The following is a 23,733-nucleotide window of genomic DNA, read 5'->3' as shown; positions in this document are numbered from 1 at the left end:
AAATAAAATTAATTACTGATAAGAAAATTATAAAAATGTTCTTTTTTCATATAATTTTTCATAAAATTAATGCTGATAATTGAGATTAATGATGTAAATTGAGATGATTTGTGAGCTCAGATAAGAGAGTATTCTAGAAAAATTGATGATTTTTAAGATTTTCGTATATAATTTTTTTCATTTAACATGCGAAATTTAACATAAAATCTTTAATAAAATTTACAGTGAATTTTAAGTTGAAGAATTATATCAAATTTTGAAATTCTTCAGATTTTTAAGTAAAATCTATTTGCTTTTTTAATGTCTTTCAGTAAAACATATTTCTTATTTTTGATGCTCTTCGAATAAAACATTCCTTTTTTTATACTCTTCAAGTAAAACATTTTACAAATGTTCTTTTAAACAATATTTTTTCTTGAAATGATTTTACAAATTTGAAGAAGGAAGATTTTGCTGGAAGTAAGAAGAATTTTTTAAAATTCTTAAGCATACAGATAAGCATACCTTGTATGATAAAATTCACAAAATTCTATATTTATTTTTATTTAATATATAAAAATACTTCTTTATTTTATACATTCTTAACCATTTTACTGTGTTCGAATTTACTAATCAATACGAATAATTTTGTGAACATCCTCCATTAAAAAATACGAAACGTTTTGATGATCTTCCTTCCCATTCCATTCCAAACTTTTCATGCCTTTATTATGTTTAGGCATTTAAAGCTTGTTTTATATTCGAATAAAGTAAAAACATTCTTTTAATATTTATAATTTTACTCATACAATAATAAAAAAAATCTACACTATTTATTTTATTATAACATAATAAAATAAATGTAAATATATAATACAACTTTTTAAACTTTAAATATGTTCTTATACTTAAATGAAATTTTCATAAAATTGTTTAAATTAATTGCTTAAATTCATTATTTAATTTTATATAATCAATTTATTTAGTTTTTTTAAAGGGGGATTATAAAGTTTGTACAAAAATTTATTTATTTTTTTGCGAAATTTTTAAAATATTTTTTGTACTTATTTTTAGAAAAATACAAAAAAAAAATCTTTCACATATTTTGTGTGCTGAAATTTTCAAAATTTCTTTTATATATAACATTTTCTGTAAGATATAAAGTTCTGCAGCATCCTTCACGGAACATTTACAAACTCCTTTACTATTTTTTTTAAGTTCAAGTTCCTCAATTTTGATATATTTTTTTATAGAAAATTTGAAAAGTTTTTAATTTTTTTTAATCGTAAAATTTTATTTTAAAAATAATAACTATAATAATTGCAGAATTGTTTCTTAATCGCTTTATAATAATACAAGTTAAGCAGATGATATAATTTTAAAAAATAAATTTTAAGTGTTTTTATGGAGATAATATGAGGTTTTTTTAAATATTTTCAATGAATTTTGTAGAGTTATAATTTTTTTTACTGTTTGTAATGATTTCTATGGAAATAATTTAACAATTTTAATGATATTTTTACGCCAATTCTGTAAGATTTTTTGTTTTCTCAAAAGATTTTATGAAGTATTTTGAGTATTTTCAATGCCTTTTATTAGATAAAATATATATTTATTTATTTTAAAACATTTTTATGAAAAAATAATGTGAGATTTAAACATATTTTAACTTTTTTTGCATTTTAAAATTGGATAAACGAAGAAAAAAACTAATTTAAATACACGAAAAACTAATAAAGAAAATCGTCGGAAAAATATTAAAATCAAACTTTTGAGTATTTGTACTGAAAAATGGAAGCAATTTGAAAGGAAAATATGCAGGAAACATTATTTTAAAAGCTATTTAATCAGGGAAAAAAATCGAGTAAAGTAGTCACATCATGAAGTGGACTGTCAGAAAATTGTAAAATTCATACTTGGCGTGCTTCGGTATTATGTTACAAAATTGTTCGATTGCCGATATGGAAGTTGTTAAAAGTAGAAAGAGGGAGAGACTGGTAACGCTAAAAACAGATACGATGCAAAATAGATGTCATTAACTAGATAAGAATGTGGTAGAATGATGCAACAATCGATGATTGTCCACAGCCATCAACACTTTAAGCATCTGACAAGCATCCAAACTCATTTGTGGTGAAAGATCTCCTCCCCATACCGTTACTATAGTAACAAATATTATTTGGTCTTCTCACTCTTTCATCTTTATTGATGTTTTGACGCTGGGACAAATAGAATGTGCCAGAGTTTGTTATCTGTTCTTTGATAGGAAACTGTTTCCTTAAATATTTCTATAATTGTTATGTTTATACGTACTCGACGTGTATATAAATAGCGAATTTTATGATTTATAAACTGGCTTAAAGCCAAATTTTCAATTAAATTTGGCTTAAACAACATTAAAAAATAAGATTTCTACTTGATTTCACAGTGTAATGCTATTTTAAATAGGACTTATAACTGTTTTCTCTGTTAAAGAAGACATTTTAAATTTTTTTACTTTGTTCTATAAAATTTAATTAATATTTATGTTTTTATATGAATAAAATATAATTCTTAAATTTGTAGTTGAAATTACGGAAAATTGAAAGCAGTGATTCTGAGGTTGAGAGAGGCCCGAGTTACTTCTCTTTTGAAGGCCCTAGCATGTTAAAAGAAGCATTAAACATCGAATTATATATTTTAAATAATAAAATTTGACTGAAAATAGTGCGTTTTTTGTTAATATATTGTATCAAAATGAATTATGTGTAATATCTTTGAGGCCTTCATAAACGTGAGGCCCTCATAAACGTGAAGCCGAATCAAATTAAGTTAACTTTGACCATTTATTTAGATATTAATGAATGTAATAACTTGAATTTTCAATTAAATTTATCTAAATTCCGATTAAAAATTTCAACTTTTCCCGATTCAAAATCTAAATTTTAGGGAGATCATTTTCACGATAAAAAATGTAAATTTAAATAAAATTTGTTAATTAATTCAATATTATAAGTTATTAAAAGGAATTTATCAGTTTTTTTCTAACTGAATAACAAAATTTCACTATAATAATTTAGAAAATAGTTTTTTTTAAGTCGTTTAAACAGTGTTAATTACACAGTCTTAAGAATAAAGAGAAAAGAATTTATGAAAGTTAATACTTCAGTAAAATTTATATTTAAAAAAATATGCAATTTATTAATATGAAAAAAAATTTCTTCATTCTTAAACGTGCTTCAGTCGTAATTTTGATACGTGATCTCCTTTCTTCTTCCATAAAAAGTCTTCGTATGAACACGACACCTACTGATACGTGACCTCTTTTCTTGAAAATGACGCTACTACATATAACTANAATGAATGTAATAACTTGAATTTTCAATTAAATTTATCTAAATTCCGATTAAAAATTTCAACTTTTCCCGATTCAAAATCTAAATTTTAGGGAGATCATTTTCACGATAAAAAATGTAAATTTAAATAAAATTTGTTAATTAATTCAATATTATAAGTTATTAAAAGAAATTTATCAGTTTTTTTCTAACTGAATAACAAAATTTCACTATAATAATTTAGAAAATAGTTTTTTAAGTCGTTTAAACAGTGTTAATTACACAGTCTTAAGAATAAAGAGAAAAGAATTTATGAAAGTTAATACTTCAGTAAAATTTATATTTAAAAAAATATGCAATTTATTAATATGAAAAAAATTTCTTCATTCTTAAACGTGCTTCAGTCGTAATTTTGATACGTGATCTCCTTTCTTCTTCCATAAAAAGTCTTCGTATGAACACGACACCTACTGATACGTGACCTCTTTTCTTGAAAATGACGCTACTACATATAACTAGATATATATCATTTTATAAAATACTTTATGTAGTTATCATTTCTGCTTATATAAGTAGCATTTTAACAGAATGACACTGTTGTAAATACAGAACAACAACGTTTGCAAGAGATGTTTCGTGAGATCTAACAAATGATGAAGAAAGTCAGAAAGTAAGAGTAATCCCCTAAAATTCCATCTTAGTGTTGTTCTGTATAGTGGAAAGGGTATTAGAATTTTAGGGGGATACACACTCTCTCTTACTCAGATTTAGGAAGCTGATAAGCCGGAAAGAATCCTAAAAATCAAGACACAAATTTTAAGAAAAATCTCAGAAAATTCATTTCTTATTTTTTCTGAAACAATTCTCCTATTTATGATAAGAATTTTTTACTATTTTGAAATAAGTTATTCAGCATAAGTTGGCGAATTTTATCGTTCAGCAGAAAAAGAACGCTGTTTTCACTTTTATCCGCGAATCTAATTGTAAAAAAAATCTATCGATTTTTTTAGTTGAAGAGGTAGAAAATATATCAAAAATCCGGTTGATTCGATGCAGGAATCGACTTTTATTCTGATATTTTATTGCTATTTTCAGGTAGAAAATGCTTATATATTTCTGGATCAGATGTACAGATTGAGATCTTTTATTCAAGAACAAACTGTTGCTCTAGATTCTTTCAACTTCTTAGTAATTTAACGAAAAATAATTTAAAGTAAGTGACTTGTTTTGAAGAAATATAAAGGTAGAAAAGGTAGAAAATATCAAGAATTTATTAGATTTTATGCCAGGAATCCATTTACTTTGACTTTTTGAGGTAGAAAACATGCTTATCTCATGGATCATATCTACAGATTGATGAAAATCGTTGTTGAAAAACAAACTGTTGCTCTAGATTTTTATTCTTTTAATGTAATAAACAACAATTTAAATAAGATAAAAAAGAATTGTCTATCTTACTTTATAGATAATTAATTTATATTAACATAAAATGCAAAATTTAATCGCGATAATTAAGTTAAATTTAAAAAAAGGAAGAAAAACTCTTAAACAACTCATTTACTTAATGAGGCGAGCTTATTTGCATAATTAACGGGATACAACTTTTCTCATAAGATAACTATATCTTAAAGGAAGAAAATATGGAACAATAATGATGTAAAGAGATTCACATGCAGTTCGGCGTTGAAGTGACAGACAAATTGATGACATGTTTCTCTATCGCACACCACTAGTTATCTTGAAACTAATCGTGCTTGCTGATGATGGTAATTAACGCGTTGTTGTAAATGCTTAGTTAAATGATGTTACCAAAAATTCCGAGTTGTGTAGATAAATGTTAGTAGCTTGTTTAAATGTACAATCTTCAACTGTGTACACAAAGCGATTGTTAATATACCAGTATCCTTCATTCTTAATAAGCTACGTTCTTTATAAAACTGTAAAAATATGGCTTAAAATATAAATTAATTAACAATATATCAAAGGTTATTTATTATTTTTAATTAATGACATTTTAAATTTAAAATATAATTAATTAGATGTAACCTATATAAAATCGAAAAAATGATACACAAAAAAAGCATTAAATTTTAATATCTTAAATTAATTGTGCATTTTTAAGTTAAAAATCATCATTTTTACCATAATTTTATTATTTTTAAATAATTAAATGTGTGCCTTTATTCTGCTTTGTTTGCCTTTATTCTGTCTTAATTTTGACGTATTTAACATGTGATTAGTGTGAAAAATATACAAAACTCTTAGGAAAACAGCATCTCAGTTGTAGGAATTGGGAGAGATTTGTATTAATTCCGATAGAATTAGTATTTATTAGATTAGATGATCGAAGAGCTTTTCTATTAGTATAAGAAAAGTAGAAAGAAAGAGTCATCCAATCCTACTAAGAACTAGTTGTCTTCCATTAATGTTGCTTTGCTTGATCATTAGTTAGAAAATTTTCTTTTTTCCCCTCCTAAATACTTTATATTTCAAGGATACTGTTATTTAATTTATTATCTAGAAATTTAATAATATTTTTCTACCTCCAAGAACATTCGAACATCATTTCTTCTTCTCTTGAACGTTAGAAAATAATTCTCTTCTAAATGTATTTTTCCGTAAAAATAATTTTAAAAAGAAATTAATATTTACCAATTTTATACTGAAAAAATGTTTTATTTATTTTTCAGCGAAAATTGCCATTGGACTTTTTTAAAAATTGAAATAAATATTCATTCCTGTTTAGATGCGTGCAACTGCAGGTATTTTTGATTTAAGTTTTACAACTGAGTGCATTAAAGTAGTTTATTTTATAAACAACTCTTGTGGATGGTAATTTTTTGTTTAAGAAAAACAAAAATAATATTACTGTATTCTTTAAAAATATATACAACTTCGAGTAACGCAAGCGGATTTTAAATTAATTATAAAAATATTTATGATAAAAGTCTGAATGCATGCATCTGAATACCAAGAGAAGTTTAAGTTGTTCTCGTTAAATAAAATTATATATGTATGTATTGTTTAAAATAATAAAAAGAGCATTATATAAAGTAATTTTGCATAAAGTTATATAAATTAAATTATAACTTATAGCTTACTTTACAAATAAACGAAGCATCCCTTCTTCGGTAGGTAATGTAGCCAGAAGGAGAATGCTGCTTCCATTTGCTCTATGTCACTCAAGAAGGTTGTATTCGTGTACTAAAATCGACTAGTCAGAACCATCAGAGTGACCTTTATCACCCAGAGGCGATGGTTAGCGTGTACAGAGCATCTAGCTAAAATGATGCGATGTACAAGTTCATTAGGTTGTAACTTGGGACTTGAGGCGCCTGGATGTCGTCATTCCTGTCCGACACTAAAGTCAGACAGTGAAACGACATTTACAGGCGACGTTATTTTCTTATATTGAATAGATATTGAAATTCTCTTTCCATTCTATTGTTATAACAACTCGCTTTAGTTATAATTGTTTGACAGTTTGATATTTGAAATTTTTATTGTTTACCATGAATTTAAAATTCAAATTTCCGATCTTCTGCATTTCTATTCAATCTAAAGTATATATCGAGTTTAATTTAATGCGTTTTTATAATTAAGATTCAAGATAGTCACGATCTATGCGATTACTTAAGATATTGTTAATAACTAAGAGTTATTTATCAATTTCAATATAAAATTATTCAAAAATATGCAACGTTGTATGCAAATTTCAACGCAAAAGTTTCGATTTAAACGTACAAAAAAAATGTGTATTTTTTGTTTTTATTTTATAAAAATTGCTAAAAATGTGTTTTGTATTTAACATTTATTAAAAAATTTGTAACGAATATATATTTAAAATATAGAACTCTTAAATAAATAAATCTGTGCATAAACCAGAAAATTTATCTTTAAATTACAATTATAAGCTGTTTTTAAGTGATAAGAATCTATCACAGACCCCATCTTTTAACTCGATGCTTAAATTTTCATTAAAAATTTTATAATTTACTATCGTTTAACTGAAAAAAAATATTTAAAAAACTGTTAGATTTCTGTATACATCTTGATTTTAAATTTAAACTATTTATCAAAAGTTACACGAAAGATATAAAACAGCAAAGTAAAGCTTTAAAAATTGTATTCAGTTGGAATAAAGACTATATGATAGATTTTTCAAAGCTAACTCTTTAAAAATATTTTTAGAGGAACATCAAAAATGTTCTTTCGGCTTAATCTGAGCCAGGACTGTTGATCCTAGGCAAGAAGCCAATCGGATATAGCGGTAGTGACGTACAGGGATCGTGACTAGAAACATATATACCCCATTTCCGGTGTAGTATCCAGGTCACACAAAATGTTCGTACGCTTCGTCAAACAGAGTTCCGTCTGATGGCAGATGAAGTCCCTAACGTGCTGTTGACATCGCTATCTCCCATCAAACACAGTGAATAACAAATATCGAGGATTTCTTTCAAAATTAGAATTACTCCAAATCTAAGAAGATGTCGATATATATAATAATTTAGTTGACAAGTTTCAGGAATTTTGAGATTTCTGTTAAAGTTTCTATGCTATTTTAAACAATTTTATAAAATATACAGAGTGGGCCAAATGTCAGTTAACCGTTTTGTATGTTCGTAAATATAAATTGAATTTAGAATGTGTTTTTCTCTTACACTAGTGATTAGAAATATGATTCGATGTTCGAATTATATAGCAATTTAGCATTTACAATTGTTGAGTTTTGGGCCATACTGAAAATTTAGTAAATGATAAAGTTTTAGCGTTTTTTAAATATGGATACGAAAGCCAATAATGTGCATGAATTTCATAAAAAATTGTTTAACAAATTTATAAATTATTGTACAGTTAAAAAGTTATTGAATATATTTATATTATGAAGATTTCAATATATAGAGTGGCTCAAAAGTTCGTTAAAACTATTTTCCTCTGCGTGTTTGTGAATATGAATGCTTAACTGAGTTCAGAACATATTTTCCGTTCACAAAAATCAATGAAAACACGATGAAAAATAGGATTTAATTATTCTTATAAGGTAGCAATGAAGTTAGATTTTTACTATTTTCTATGATTTACTCATTTTCTTAGATAAAAGTTTGAGTATAAAAATTAAAGTTATATTAAAACTCATTAAAAATTTTAACATTTGACACTTTTAGTGTAAAGATATCAAAAATAGCAACTCGCAAATCATACTCCATTCATAAATCCCTTTAAAAAGAGAGAAAGAGATTCTCTTGTACTAGAAAACATCTTAAAATTGGCAAATATCCAGAATATTTCTGTATTAACCCAGTTATTTTGGAAATTCTAAAACATTGATTGTCGGAAAACGTTAGAACTGAATGATAGTTCACATGGGCATCGGAGTGAAGGAGAAAACTTTCTCTTCACAGTAAACAAAGATGATTTCTAAAGACACATCACCACGTGATGCTTTTGTGTAAGATTTCCAGTTGTACGCCCCTTCTCACAATTTGGTTCTGTTCGACTTGGCACAGTCTACAGAACAGATCAATGGATGCTCCTTGTCCCTTTATGCAGATTAGGTTCTGTTAGATTGTTACCATGGCGACCACTGAAGTTCGGGTCATCAAAGCGGAAATGACGCACGAAAGAAACGAAATTGGGGAAAGTTTTAAATAAAAAAAATGTCGAGATGTTCGGTTTTCGTTATTTAACGCATTGAAGTTAAAATTGCATTTGTAACAAGTGTACAGATTTGTAAATATTTCTGATATTTTTACGAATTAAATCCTTAAATACATTAACATTATAATTTATGTTTTATTATATGATTTAAATAATTATAATAAATTTGTTTAAAATCCCATATTTTGAAATTCTCTTGAGAATATGTTAGAGAATGTGCCATATACAGGGCTGAACAGGCTTGTAGCATATAACAGGCCTTTTCTCTCCACCAAAAAGGGCCTAATTTTTATATATATCATTAAGTTCCTTACCCTCCACAAATATAAATTTCTATCAACCTTTATACATATATATGTAAAAAATGTGAGATCCTAAGCTATAGATTCATAACGCAAGGCCCTAAGTTACAGCTCGTTTAGCTTGCGTGCAAATCTGACCCTGCCTCTGTCTGTTTCCACAGTAATGTGGTATATAAAATTTTGGAAATTTGATAACGAAATAAGATATAAATAACAGATTACTTTATATCAAAAATTATATTTGACAAAAAATAAAAAAAAAATTAATTGAATGCACTTTATTTTTCTTAAAGAAGTGTCAATATTATTAATCTTGGTACAAGGACGACGTTCTCTATGAAAGATAATCTACTCTTAGAAGAGAAGAGGAACAAAAAATAAAAATAAAAAAGAGCCTGAAAAATCGATTTTTCTTTCTGACAATCCGCAGACATTGTTCTGACTTCAGTGACTCGGGTCGAAGTCTTTCTAAAAACCCTTGTGTTTTTCATCTTTAGCAAAACAAAAGTCTAAATGTCGTATCTGTATATTGAATCTAAATGACCTATCTGTGCACTTGTGTATCCGAAAACAATAACACTGAATAACAATATCGTTTAACAATAGTATCGAATGTATAGCTGTATTTACATACAAAGACTTATTTTGCCATTTTTAACAATGTTTCAACTATTAAATTGCATCTTTAATTATTCACTCCTAAATCTCAAATGAAATCTTTAGAAATTAGATAAATTTTAACACAATCAACTAAAAATAAATTTCGTTTTAAGTAATGGAAATAATTACGGTAATTTGTGGCTCCTATTGGATCATGTTTTACTGTATTTATCGTAAATTTTATCAGAAAAGGGAATTACATATGAATAAATGTAAACTAGTATAAATTATACATACGCGGACTAATTCTATAAATACGCAAATATATAAAGTATTATAAAAAATATTGTTTAATAATATAAAACATACCTTAAAGATACCTTAAAATAGGGCTATATATATTATATATAAGCGTTTTCGCTACTTAAAAGTTGAGCATCTGGTAACATCTGGAGCATCTAGTTACAACAAATCTGTATATATTAATATTTTATTAGTTTTTAAATAATGTTTTAATACACGTTTTTGAGAATTTTAATTAAGTAACTATCCCTAAATCTTGAATTAAATCTTTAAAAAATATGTGAATTACGAGAGCTCCATCTTTATCCTAGAATTTGCACTTTCCATTTACTCGGTTGTGAAAAACGAATGCATTACAGACTTAATTGGATAATATTTAAATATTAAAAACTCGTTCGAAAAAAAGAAGACAGTTGGCAGACATTTCTTGTCGGTGTTTTATCCATTTTCACTTAACACGCTTCTGTAACCTCCTAAGAATCTGTCGATAGCTTGGCAAGAATCCCATTTCGATTGCAATATGTTAGGAGGACTATAATCTGACATCCAACCGCACACCATTAATTCTGATGTCTTGTTAATAACTTCACCAATAATTGCAAACGAAGGATACACACGTGTGAAGGGGAAGGCTGAAAATATAACTTCATGTAGATTCTGCTGCATGAAATCTATTCGAATAATAAGCGGCTGAGTATGATTTCTTTATGAAAGTAAGAGAAAAATTATTGGAATTTTACTCGAAGTTTGTTCGTCTTCTATCGAATAAACGAGTAGATACAGGTTGTTATTCGCGCTACGATTTTAAGTGGTTAGTAACTTTAAAATATGATCTTATAGCACTGATTTTTAATATAACATACTGTATAAATAATGAAATTAGAAAAATTTAGTCGAAAAGCACGCTTCGCCTGAAAGTATCCATGAATATCTCTTCAAAATGTAAAGAAAATCTTACAAATGTTTAAATTTTAAAACCTCGATATAGCGCCACCCTCTTGAGCGCCATTGAATACTTTCAAATGGATTTTCTTCTGTAATATTAAAGATAATGCTTTGACTTCTGTAAATTATTAAATATACGATTTTGTATTACAAAGAGGGCATTGTTATCGCCAAATCGCGTGACTTTTAAAAAGTCAAACCTTGTATGCAGAATTAATTTTTATATACTATTTATTGTTCGGGGTCCTTCGGTTTAGCGCCACGTTCGATTTAGTTCGAATTTCGGAACGCCAACAAACTAGTAATATATCAAGATCGATTGTATTTTTATGAATAATATATAAATTTATGCATTTTTTTTTTACTTGAAAATGACAAAAGTATTAACGCTGTTACAAGTTTAATAGACGAAAATTAGAAGAGACGTCATAATTAATTCAACCAATTAAAACAAAACCGAATCTTATGAAGCATTTAGAAATTTGAAGGAGGAAAAAAAAAACAGGTTACGATCCAATCAAGTGTTTAGTAGGAGTCTCGGAATAATTGTTTCCATCTGACCAACTAATGGCACAGGTGGAACAGATGGTGTCTTGGCAAACATCCAACTGTCAACCTTGTTGCCGCCAGGTATGAAGAAAACTGCATCTTTCCTTTGAGATAATTTCCAAATTTGTACAGTTAACAAAGTAATCTCTCTCGCTCCTCTCGTGTAAATAAAAGGCAGCTCTTCAAATGTTTACAAAATTTACGATTTTTAAACTTGTTACGATTGAAAGTTAAATAAAAACTTTTTTCCTTCAATATTTTCTGTTATTTTTACAACAAAAATATAAATTCCTATTATTTTCTTAGTATTTTCAGTGGTGTCATTTTGTACTACAGCAGAAGAGTCGCGTGGTGCAGCAACAAAATGGCTTTTCAGCATCAGCAGTGTCATTTTTCGTACTTCATTAAAATCAACATTACTATTTCAGCAGTGTTTAGTATTCAGTAGCCGAATTTTTATTGAAAAAATAAATGAATATTTTATAAATATTCCTATTCTTATAACAAATAAAACATTTATTAAATAAATCCTACAGTAATTTACAAATTAGTGAACGTCGAAATTTTTTCATAGGCTTAAAAGGGAACTTGATATATAAAATTCCGAGTTATTAATAAAATTTTAAACGTCTATCCCAATATATAACGTCATTAATTGAAGAAGTTGGATATATACAATTAAGGAAAGAGGAAAAAAGAGATTTTATTTTTTTATTTTTGTGGTTTTAGAAATGTGATCTCTACACAAACATCTTTGTTGTTTTCTTCCTTTCTAACTGTGAAAAACCTCTAATTGATTTCGAAGTGGAGAAAGTGTGGTAAGAAATCTTCTTTATCAAGTTGTCAGTTGGCGGAAAAGTATTGGAACAACAATTTGACAGATCAACTTGTCAAATTATAAGTTCGATAAGGTCTATAATTTGACATTTATCAGTTACACGACACCGAATTTTCCACTTTTGTTTTTAATTTCCAAGCGTCTTGCGGAGGTTTTATTTTTATTTTACCATGTTTTAGTTTTGTTAAGTTTGTTATTAGGTTCATTAAAACTAAGAAAAATTCGTGGATAAGGTTGTAAGAGAGTACTTTTCAGATAGAATATAATTCAATTAAAGTTTCTCGTTTTAGGTTTCAATTTTCCACGTCACATACTCCATCGCACACACCTTCATTCATTAATGGTTGACTTGAAAACGTTCCTTCGCACTCCATCGCTGGAAGATGTTAACTCTGCAGGAAACAATTTGATTTTTTTTTATTTTCTTCCTATCCAACTAATGCTATATCTTCTTTCCTAAGCAGTTTCTTAAGAAGACTGCCTGCATATATCCATATAATTCCGTAAAATTATTTTAATTACTTTAAAATATCCAAAAGTAGTTGGAGAAGTTGAGATAAAAATACTACTAACAAGTTTCGTTGATAAAAATAAAATTTTTCTTTTTAATTTCATTTAAATTAATCTAATTAATTTTCAAATATTTTTTAAACATAAAAATTTAAACGTCGTTAGATAAGGTAATTAAAATAATGAATTAACGTTGATAATAATTATCATAAATAATTTATAATTTTCTCCATTGCAAATATTTCAACGGGTTAATAACGAGAATTTATCGATTTTAAAACGTCATTTTCTAAGGCTAAATGACTTTGTAAGAAAATTTTTACTCTTTTTCTTTTCAGTAATTGACTAAAAATAGATTCCGTTATAAGTAATGAAAGGAATTAAAGTAATTTGTGACTCCTCTAGATCATTTTGCTATATTTACCTTAATTTTTATCGAAAATTTTTTTAAAAAAGGCAACTTCTTAAGGAGACTCTTGACTCATTTTGCTATATTTTCCTTATTTTTTAAATAAAATTTTCGATAAATATTAAGGTAATTTTTAATGTAAATTTAAGATACAGTAATTATAAATGTAAATTTAATTTTTAAATTAAAGTAAAATTTAAAGTAATTTAATTTAAGGTTATGTTAATTTAATGTTATCTCTTAGGGTGACACTTCTTGGCTCATTTACTGTATTGTAATTTTTATCGAAAATTTGATTTAAAAAGAAACAATCTGTTAAGGAAATTGTACACTAGCTTTGTACTATGTAAACTAGATTTAAAATAGTATAAACCTATACATGAAAAGCCTAATTCTGTATAAATGATTAGATATAAAAATATTGATATTATGAAATAGGGCTATACTTATATAATATATGCGTTTAGCTAGTTAAGTTGAGCACGTCACAATGTGCCTACACCTAATTATATACAATGCAATATGTAAGTAGCTTTGTTGTTCCATATTATTTATATTGTAAATAAATATGCAACTCATCAAGTATATTCTTTGGAGATGAAGTAAACAATGTTTTCACTAACGCTTGCAAATATTTGAATAGGGAAAAATGTAGTAAACAAACGTTACTGTAAATATATCTATATACACGCAGAAGAATCTATTATAAAAGTGTTTGTATGTGAGACACACATAGGGATCATTTAGTTTCTGATTTGAATAGAGCGGGGCCTTAAAATTTACTATTTTTGTAAAAGAAACGATGATAACTGATGATAAAGTTATTCCTTTTATTGACTTTATTCGTATATTTTCACGGCTTTCTGGGAGTGAGATTCTACATTTGTGACCAGCCCATTTTAACTTTGTCAGTTCTGTATGTAAATACGTTAAGTTCCATCGAGTCGAAGTCGACCCCCAGTGACTTCATGGATAAAAGCGCTCCATTTACATCTGTCCTCGATAGCATTACGCAGATCATAGAATGCCAACCCTATGATGTCCTTAATGCCATCCTCTTTGTGGTCTTCCTCGTCTCTTCGATTCTGTCATCTTGCCCCAGCATGGACGCCTTTTCCAAGCCAATCAACGTTTCCAGACATAAACTGGTTTAATTTTATCTTAGCAATTCTCAACAGCCTCCTCCAGGCCCTTAGCTTAGAACAATCAATCACCACCCTTTCCCTTTGCTCAGTCTAATTTTCACAACCGTGCATCACCAATTCTTCCACTAATCTGGTTTACGAAGAAATAGCATTATCGTTCGTAATATCCAGTTTTATTATTGTCTGTCTGTCTAATGTACTTATGTCTTACCTGTATTTGTGTTGTTGATGTACATAACTTATATAATGTATATGCATGTATAACTACATAAACACATTATCTGTACAGGTACACTAGAATCACTAGGTCCGGTCCCAAATTATCCGACATACCCTGCAATGATATATCCTATGCTCTTTCGTTTTCTTGAAAATGTTAGTCACATCACATATTCCGTTTACTTGAAGTTCATTTCTCGATTATTGCATTTCGGCTCGCCGTATTATTTGCTTGCTTACTTCCAAAAAGAATCTGTATCGAAAGGTGACAGGTCACTTCATTCGTTTCTTTTAGACCTCTATGTACTCTCGGTAATCCGGCAATCCTCTTTGCAAGGAATGGCCGGACAGGTGAATATTTACTGTATGTGTACACACACANAAACAAAGATGATTTCTAAAGACACATCACCACGTGATGCTTTTGTGTAAGATTTCCAGTTGTACGCCCCTTCTCACAATTTGGTTCTGTTCGACTTGGCACAGTCTACAGAACAGATCAATGGATGCTCCTTGTCCCTTTATGCAGATTAGGTTCTGTTAGATTGTTACCATGGCGACCACTGAAGTTCGGGTCATCAAAGCGGAAATGACGCACGAAAGAAACGAAATTGGGGAAAGTTTTAAATAAAAAAAATGTCGAGATGTTCGGTTTTCGTTATTTAACGCATTGAAGTTAAAATTGCATTTGTAACAAGTGTACAGATTTGTAAATATTTCTGATATTTTTACGAATTAAATCCTTAAATACATTAACATTATAATTTATGTTTTATTATATGATTTAAATAATTATAATAACGAGAAATAATAATTATAATCATTATTAAAATTCATTTTTTTGTTGTTTAATTTAATAAAAAAATCAGGTTTTTTAAATGATTAAAAAATGTTACTGACGTTATTTTTTTAGTTACATCGTTATTTGAGACTTAAAAAATTCAATTAAAAATGTTAATACAGTAAATTTTCGATACAGTGAACTCTGAAGGGAGAGAATTCTCCTAACAATTTTTTTTGAGAGTTTAATGTATTAAGTCATTTGAGTCATTCACTATATCGAGTTCATTATACACACGAAGAATAGCAAGGACCGACAAAAGAGTTTATTATATCGAGTGTCGACTGTATTAAAATTCAAAATTGCAATGAAGCAGAGTTATGCTATTTTATATGATTATTTGACTTGTGACGAGTTATTTTAAAATCCTGTGTTGATAAAGTCAGTACGACAGTTTGTCTGTACTGGAGCTTATTGTTCGATCGATTTTTGTTGGAAAAACATTGTGAACGCGTTTGTGTGTATATTTGTTGGATGCAAATGTTACAAAACAGTTTAATTTTAAACAGGGAAAAAACTTTGACTCTTTTACAAAAGTTTCTTTTAAGAATGTAAACATTTATGCTTGTGTTTGAAGGATAAGTGAAAATGATTGACTACTTGGCTGTTTCTCTCTCCCCCGTTCTAACAACAATATGTCAACATGCCTTAAGCTGTTATCGGTCTTTTAATTGATTAATTTCTCCCACGTAATGAACAGTACAAATATTTCAATGCATTAAAACTTACCAAAACGAATCGTTCTATTAAATTCTTTCCAGGAGGGAATAAATAAAATATATAATATTTACTTTTAATTAAAATTTAACTTGCTATAGATAAATTATGAAATTAAATAAATTATATTTAATGATACTTAAAATTAAATTTAAATATTTATATATTTTATTATTCAGCTCCTAACATATAATTATATATAATTATATATATATATGTGTGTGTGAGTGTGTAAAAATGTGTACGACCGACTTTTTTCCACTAAAAGTGTTCCTGGAGAATGTAAACCTTTGTACGCGTATCCTATACAGTATATATATGTAGTCAGAAAACAGTGAAAAGTACAATTTTGAAATAAAATGAAAATAAATTGTACTATTTTCAATAACATAAAAAAAACTAATAATGTAGTCGAACCTCCAATAGCCACCTTCTACCTTCCAACAACGAACATCTTTAGACATCGGCCATTTTATTCAGAAAGTTTTTGCACACAGAATAACCTCCAAACAACGGCCATTTTTATAATACCGTCAGTGGCCGTTGATGGGAGGTTTGGTTGTATCTCCCGACATAGAATAAAATGTAATAATATTGCTTTCGATAAGTAGTGAAAAGTAATGATATCACCTTCAACGATACAGCCTGGAGTAAAGATATTGATTTCAACAGTGAAAATCAGTAATGTCATCTCCTACAAATGATAACGGCAAAAACATCATTTTAGTAAATAAATATTTCAAAAATAGGAAAGGCAGCCTGAAAATAAAGGTAAAAAGCAGTTGAAATTAATATTAACAACTGTATTTTAATTAAGATTAGTCTAAAGCAGTATCTTCCACAAGTAAGAAGTTCAATACAATTAAACCTATGAACAACGGTCACTGATAGGAACCGAAAACATGGTCGTTTGAACCTATGAACAACGGTCACTAATAGGAACCGAAAACATATTTGTATGCATTTCAAAAAGAAACGTTCCTGAAAAGGTGGCCGCCGTGACCGTTATCGGAGGTTTGACTGTACCATTTTAATAAATAACAAGAGTAATATTTTCAAAAAGTTAGAGAAAAATAACAACGTTTAAAAAAGAATGAATTTAATCTTCGGAGAATAATAGTAATGAAATTATCCTTAATGAACAATTGCTTTCAGTAGTGATTTTTCACTACTGAACGAGAAATACACAAAGGAATATAATTTCACAAACGTCACCTTTTTAATGAATAAAAAAAAGGCAATACAATTAATTTAATAAGGAAAAAATAGAATAAAATTTTCAAAAAATAGTGAAAATAGCATTTAAAGAGGAAGCGAAGCAAATTTTCAAATCATAATAGTAATAAACAATTTAAATAACGACGCTGTTTTCAACAGTGAAAGTGAAAACCAATAATGTATTATATATATATTAATGATATAATCAAACTTCTGAACAACAACCACTGACATGAAGATTGTTATATTGTATACAATTTTGTTTTCCCTCCTGAAAAAAAGGAAACAGTTATTGAAAAAATAGAGGCAGGTTTGACCATAATACTATTAATGAATAATAAAAAAGATATTACGTTTTCTTTTATAATGATTAATCAAAAGAAATATTTAAACAAAAACAATTAAAAAATATTCGAGTTATTTTCAAATAAAAGGTAAGAGTAATCAAATAATCTTCAAAGAAAGGCAAAAACTAATGATATCCCTTCAACAAACAGCGAAAAAAATCAATAAAATCATCTTTAATGAATAATAACAGCAATAGTCTTACTTAAATAGAGAAAAAGCAAAATATTAACGAATGATATAAAGCAATTCTTTTTTGAAGACGAGCGAATCTGTAATCAAATAACCTTCAAAGAAAAATAAAAAATGTAATGATATTACTTTCAACAAACAGCGGAAATCAATAAAATCATCTTCAAAGAATAATAATAGTAATAATACGACACCAGATAAATAATAAGCTGCAAAGCGGACTTTTTATTATCACAAATGCAAAATATCATCACAATTATAACAAAATGAAAATTAAAATAGAGAAGCTTTAAATTTTCTTCAACGATGCTTTTATAGGTTAATGAATATATAGGATGACCCCATAAATCTGGAATCATGAATTATGTTGATCTTTGTTCACTCTTTTACAGGTAAAAAGAACGATTGGTGAAAAGTGTGGTTGCGTCAAGATCCCGTCGTATGTGGTTGGAGAGTCTGGTTGCACTAAACCTTACTGTATATGATTAGTAGCGAGTCTGGGTGCAACCTGTTAGTTTTTGGCGACTTAGGAATATAATTTATTATTATTAGAAAAGCAAAAACTTCGCCAGAAAATTATAATATTAAAATGACAATCGGAGTAAAGAATCCATTCTTCAAGGCTATTTTGTAGCTTGATGAAGCAAGGAATCGAGGTGCTAATTTAGAACATTAAAATATATATGAAAGCAATTAACTGCAAATGAAATATGCTTTATATAAAGCAGTATAATTTGCAAATATTTACTAAATTATCAATATCAATTAAATTTATTGAAATTAATTTAGTAATTTCCACTCGATGAACTTTTGACCTTTTGCCGAGAGAGATTTGAATAGAAAAGTAATTTACTAGATTAAATAATTCTTAATTTATAAAGACTTTTCGATATTAAGATATAAAAGATACTCTTTGTTCCGTAATAATTAGTTTTAGTTTAAAATTGATCCGTAATCCTCCAGACTAAATAAGTATTAAAGCGCGATATAATTCCTAATTACTGGATTTATTCAAATAACTTAATAATTATTCACTTTCCTTTTCGGTTATCATCGCGTATGACGTCATACGAAATCGAATTTAAACCGTTTGACGTCATTTTAAATGAAGCGAGGCGCGCCGACGCTCCCGACACATTTATGTCGGCGGGAGCACGATTCATTCATCTTGATTTTGAGAACAACTGAATTTAGTGAACGTCAAGTTATGATTTAATAAAGGATAAATATTTTTTCTCCTATTAAATTGTTTATATATTGAATCGAATTTATTTTTTTTATTGCTTTCGAATAATAATAAGAAAATGGAAAGTTTTTATTTTTAAATGGAGAAAAAGATGAATGATAAATTCATGTTTTGATGCGTTCTGACAATTTTTTCAAAGGTTTTTTTATAAGATAAATGTTGTCTGAATATTGCTTTTTATTTATTTTATGATGATTTTAAACAATTTTAAATCAATTGTGAAATGTCTTTTATTTAAATATTGCTGCTTAAAATTATTCATGATTTCTGTTGCTTTAAAAATGTTTAAACTTGCTTTAAAAATAAATTTTTATAACGAAATAAATCAAGTAGAACTTTTCTTAAATTTAAAAATTTATTGAATTATTATTTTAAAAACTTCATTTCCAATAGAAATTGAATTTAATTCAAGTTTCATTTAAATTCGTAATATTGGAATCGATTTAATTTGTTAAATAAATTTAAAGATTTTTATTAAACACGAATTTTTACATTAATTTTCTACGATTTTTAGAAATATTTTTTTTTCGAAAAAAGAATTAATCCCGGATTTTTATGGTTGAGGATTCGACAAAATTGAATTTTATACTATATTTTCCATCAAAAATAAGATTAATTTTTCGCTGTTTTTAATACAAAAAAATAATGGAAAATATGGTAGAAAGTTAAATTTTGCGGTTGAACTTCCAACAAAATAAAGTAAAAATCTGAAAATGTAAAAATTGAGTTAATATAGAATTTATCTTTTCAATGAAAAAATTTAATTTTTGGTATTTTGATTGAATATTCAAGAAAATTAAATTTTCTACCATACTTTCCATTACTTTCCACCATTTTCTTTTCAATGGTAGAAAATGGTAGTTCTATTTGAAAAGGTAGAAAATTCTGTATTCTGCAAGAAGAAACTGGTTAGTTTTATCTTTCACGAAGAAAATGGGAAATGGCAGAAAATTGGTAAAAAAAAAAAATCCAATTTCTTGAATTTGCTACTACTGAAAGATAATAAAATATTCAATTTCTTGAATTTTTACTATTATAAAAAGAAACTGAAGTTTCATCCAAGATACAGAATGATAATCGATTTAAAACAGTACATTTTTAGAAAATGAAAATAAAATATTTATATTAAACTAAATATAACTTTTTGATGTTATATAGAGCAAAAATTTAACCTGATTTAAGCGGGAGCTTCTTATATAATGTCAACGTTTTCTGTAAGCTGAGAGAACTTTTGTTATATTTATACATATACCAATTTATTACTTTAGAAACATTAATATAAAAGTCGAATAAAACGCAATAAAATCTTTAAAAATGTACTGAAAATTAAAGGAGAAACTTAAAAATTCATACATAACACATTTATGTAAATTTTCATATGAAGGTGGTAGCTCTATATTCGTGAAACATTTACATAATCTTCTGGGATTTATATAACAAAGAAATAGATTTCCACGACAATTTTTGAAGTCGAAAACACTATTCAGATTGTCAATTCTTTATAAATTTTCGACTAAATAGATTTATTTTTAGTTAAAAATCTAAAAAATTTAAAAATATGCAGAAATAGCTGAAAAATAGTAATGCTTTTTTGCATGTACCAGCTATATATAATTATAATTTTGTTGAAAAAAGTCGTCATGTAAGGAGCATTTTTTTGTCAGAATAGTGCACACATTTACGTCATTTTGGCGTCGTAAAGCGTAAAATCAGGTCAAATTGATAATTGTATACGCTATTCTGACAAAACGAATGCACCTCTAGTTTAATGTAGTCATCGAGAAAACTCGAAAGTTCCGAAAAAGACTTTTATCGTTATTTATATCTATTGAAATATTTACAAATTTCTTTATTTTCAATAAACATTTTTCTTAAAGCTTCATTTTATCGACTGGTTTTTGTATTTAATTAAGCTTTCTTTAAAAACATTTCTTTTTGACTTTACTTTCCAATTGAAGAGGCCCGAGGGCCACATCCTATCCACGAAAACTTTTTATAGTTGACTAAGATAAATCTAAATAAGCGCAAATTTGTACATTAAAATAAATGAGAAGAGAAAAACATATCTTTTAATGTAGCTTCCTCTTATCTATCTCTCTTAATGAATCAGTTGTTATCATTAAAATGCAAAGTAAGATATCTGTGAATGTATAAAAGATATCTGCAAAAATATAATGTAGGATATTTATTCTTTAGTTAGAGAATTCAATATTCCGATTTGTTTTCTTATATGCCAGTGACCAAATGGATAAAACTACTGAAAATTAACAGTTGGTCGCGGGTTTGTGCCTGACCGACGAGCTGCCTACTTTAAATTTTCTGGGTTTTCCTAAATAGGAGTCTCCCGCGAGACAGATAGCCCATGTGTTGAATTGCCAATACAATACTATAGGGGAGAACGGGGCAACTTCGGCATGCGGGGCAAGTTTGTCAAGCGCTTTTTTTTAAAAAGCAAATTAAAAGGAGACTTTGGTTATAGGTTAGGCAGTTGAGTTTTATTGGTGGCTTGTTGAGTGTAGTGTTTTTATTGTTCTCCAACAAGCGTAGTTGAATTATCAAGCAAATTTTCATTTTCGTTCAATTCCATATAATATTTTTTTTCCATTTATATTGAATTGGCAGGTTTTGTTATAATTCCATGATAACGAAAGTTACTTTTCCTGTTAGAAGGATGTAACTTCAACTTATTCACGTGGCCAGATCGTGGCTTGGCATTCTGTTCTCAGGGTTGTACTTAATGTTTCGAAATCATGACTAGCGGGGTAAGATCGGCAACATAAAGCCACATTAGAAGCAAAGGATAAAAATCAAACAGATGATAAATGAAAACATGTTTGCATTTGTTATTCATGTATATATGTCTTTGAACTTGCATTTCGTTGTAATAATATTAAATGGGTGTTGGATTTGTATTTCTTTGTTTTAATAGTGAATTCCAACTTATACATTGTTAATAACATAATTTTATATACGTGCCTATCTTGCCCCATTACTGTTGCCCCTATACCAGGGGCAACTTTAATAAAAATAATTAAAATAATTACAACTTTACAAAAAGAGAGAAGTTGCCGATCTTGCCCCTATACCCGGGGCAACTTCGTCAATTTCTCTCTTCTTGTAAAGTTGTAATTATTTTAATTATTTTTATTTCCAAACTGATTTTAACCAGTTCTATAGTAAGAAAACATTCCAATAGACAATATGCAAAGCTTTTTTTTTCAGTTTACAGTAGTATTTATTACACAAAATTTAAGTAAAGCTTAACATGCCGATTTTGCCCCGGTCTCCCCCTATATTAATTTAAGAATAGTCCCCATCAATATAATGTACATTTTAGCTTAATATGTCCACACTGAAGTATACATCTTTACATAGACATAAAGCATATAACTTAAGTATATTTATTTACTAAGTACAGCCAAGCCGCGATATTTCGCCATCATCATAAAGTGCCGACGAATTTTCGCAAATGAATCTTCTTCGTAGATATTGAATAGAGAGCACTTCTGTAGCTGTGAACTATTAAATGTACGAGTTTGTATTGGAAACGATATTATCAATAAAATACGACTTTTAAAACTCTGCATCTGTAATTTGTTCGTAGATCTTATTACTCTATACAATTCTCTTTGTTTAACGTACTCCAATTTAACGCCATACTCGATTTACTGCTAATTTCAGGGAAGAAAAATTCTGGTGGTAAATAGACGTTTGACTATGTACACCTTACTTCATTGTATACCTAGTCCTGTACAATTGCCCATTGATTCTGAAATTATGATACACGCGAGAATTTTTCTAGTGAACACGAAGAAAAGTTATTGGTTATGACTACAATATATGATTTCGTTTAGTGCTAAGTATTTACATGCCCTATTTTATTTTTTTTATTTTTCTCGAAATATAATTACAGTATTTATTAATAAAAAAAGGAAGAAAATCTTATGATATATTTCATCCTAATAAAACTAAGAAAAGTATAGGTCGTCAAGTTTTCACGAAAAGTGTAAGGAATGCACAAATTATTTTTATTTTGTAAAAAAGCCAAAGAAAAAGAGTGTCGTCTAGAAAACATTGCAAACCATTGCTCTAGATGAAAATATATACTATTTTTATATACAAGTAAATAATAATCTTACTTTCTAAGTATATACTTTAATTCTTTACGGATACTTTTACAAATTACACATTTTTAAAAACCTACATTTTATTACAAAATCTATTGCTGACAAAAATACTGCATATTTTACTCTATTATAATTTTACTTAAAGTGTGTATATATAATATATATATACTCTATCAACCCTTCACACTAAAGGTGTATACTTTATATGGGTTTACCAAGTATGAAAAGCTTAAGATACTACAATTGTAGGTTAACTACTACTTTATATTTGAT

At 27.6% G+C, this 23,733-nt stretch overlaps 1 long non-coding RNA gene across 1 annotated transcript in view; it reads left to right on the top strand.

Moving 5' to 3' along the window:
* Positions 1 to 2,636, top strand: part of LOC111637453 — a 15,110-nt gene extending 12,474 nt beyond the window's left edge. The window contains exon 3 of the long non-coding RNA XR_002758700.1: positions 2,545 to 2,636. This is a non-coding gene — a long non-coding RNA (uncharacterized LOC111637453). The remainder of the gene's footprint in view (positions 1 to 2,544) is intronic.
* Positions 2,637 to 23,733: the final 21,097 nt, after the last annotated feature.

This window comes from Centruroides sculpturatus, unplaced genomic scaffold, assembly GCF_000671375.1.
Source record: "Centruroides sculpturatus isolate CEXI.00-Female unplaced genomic scaffold, Cexi_2.0 scaffold1033, whole genome shotgun sequence".
Classification (NCBI taxonomy): domain Eukaryota; kingdom Metazoa; phylum Arthropoda; class Arachnida; order Scorpiones; family Buthidae; genus Centruroides; species Centruroides sculpturatus.
Note: the sequence above shows the minus strand (reverse complement) of the source record. Positions and strands in the feature narration are given on the sequence as shown.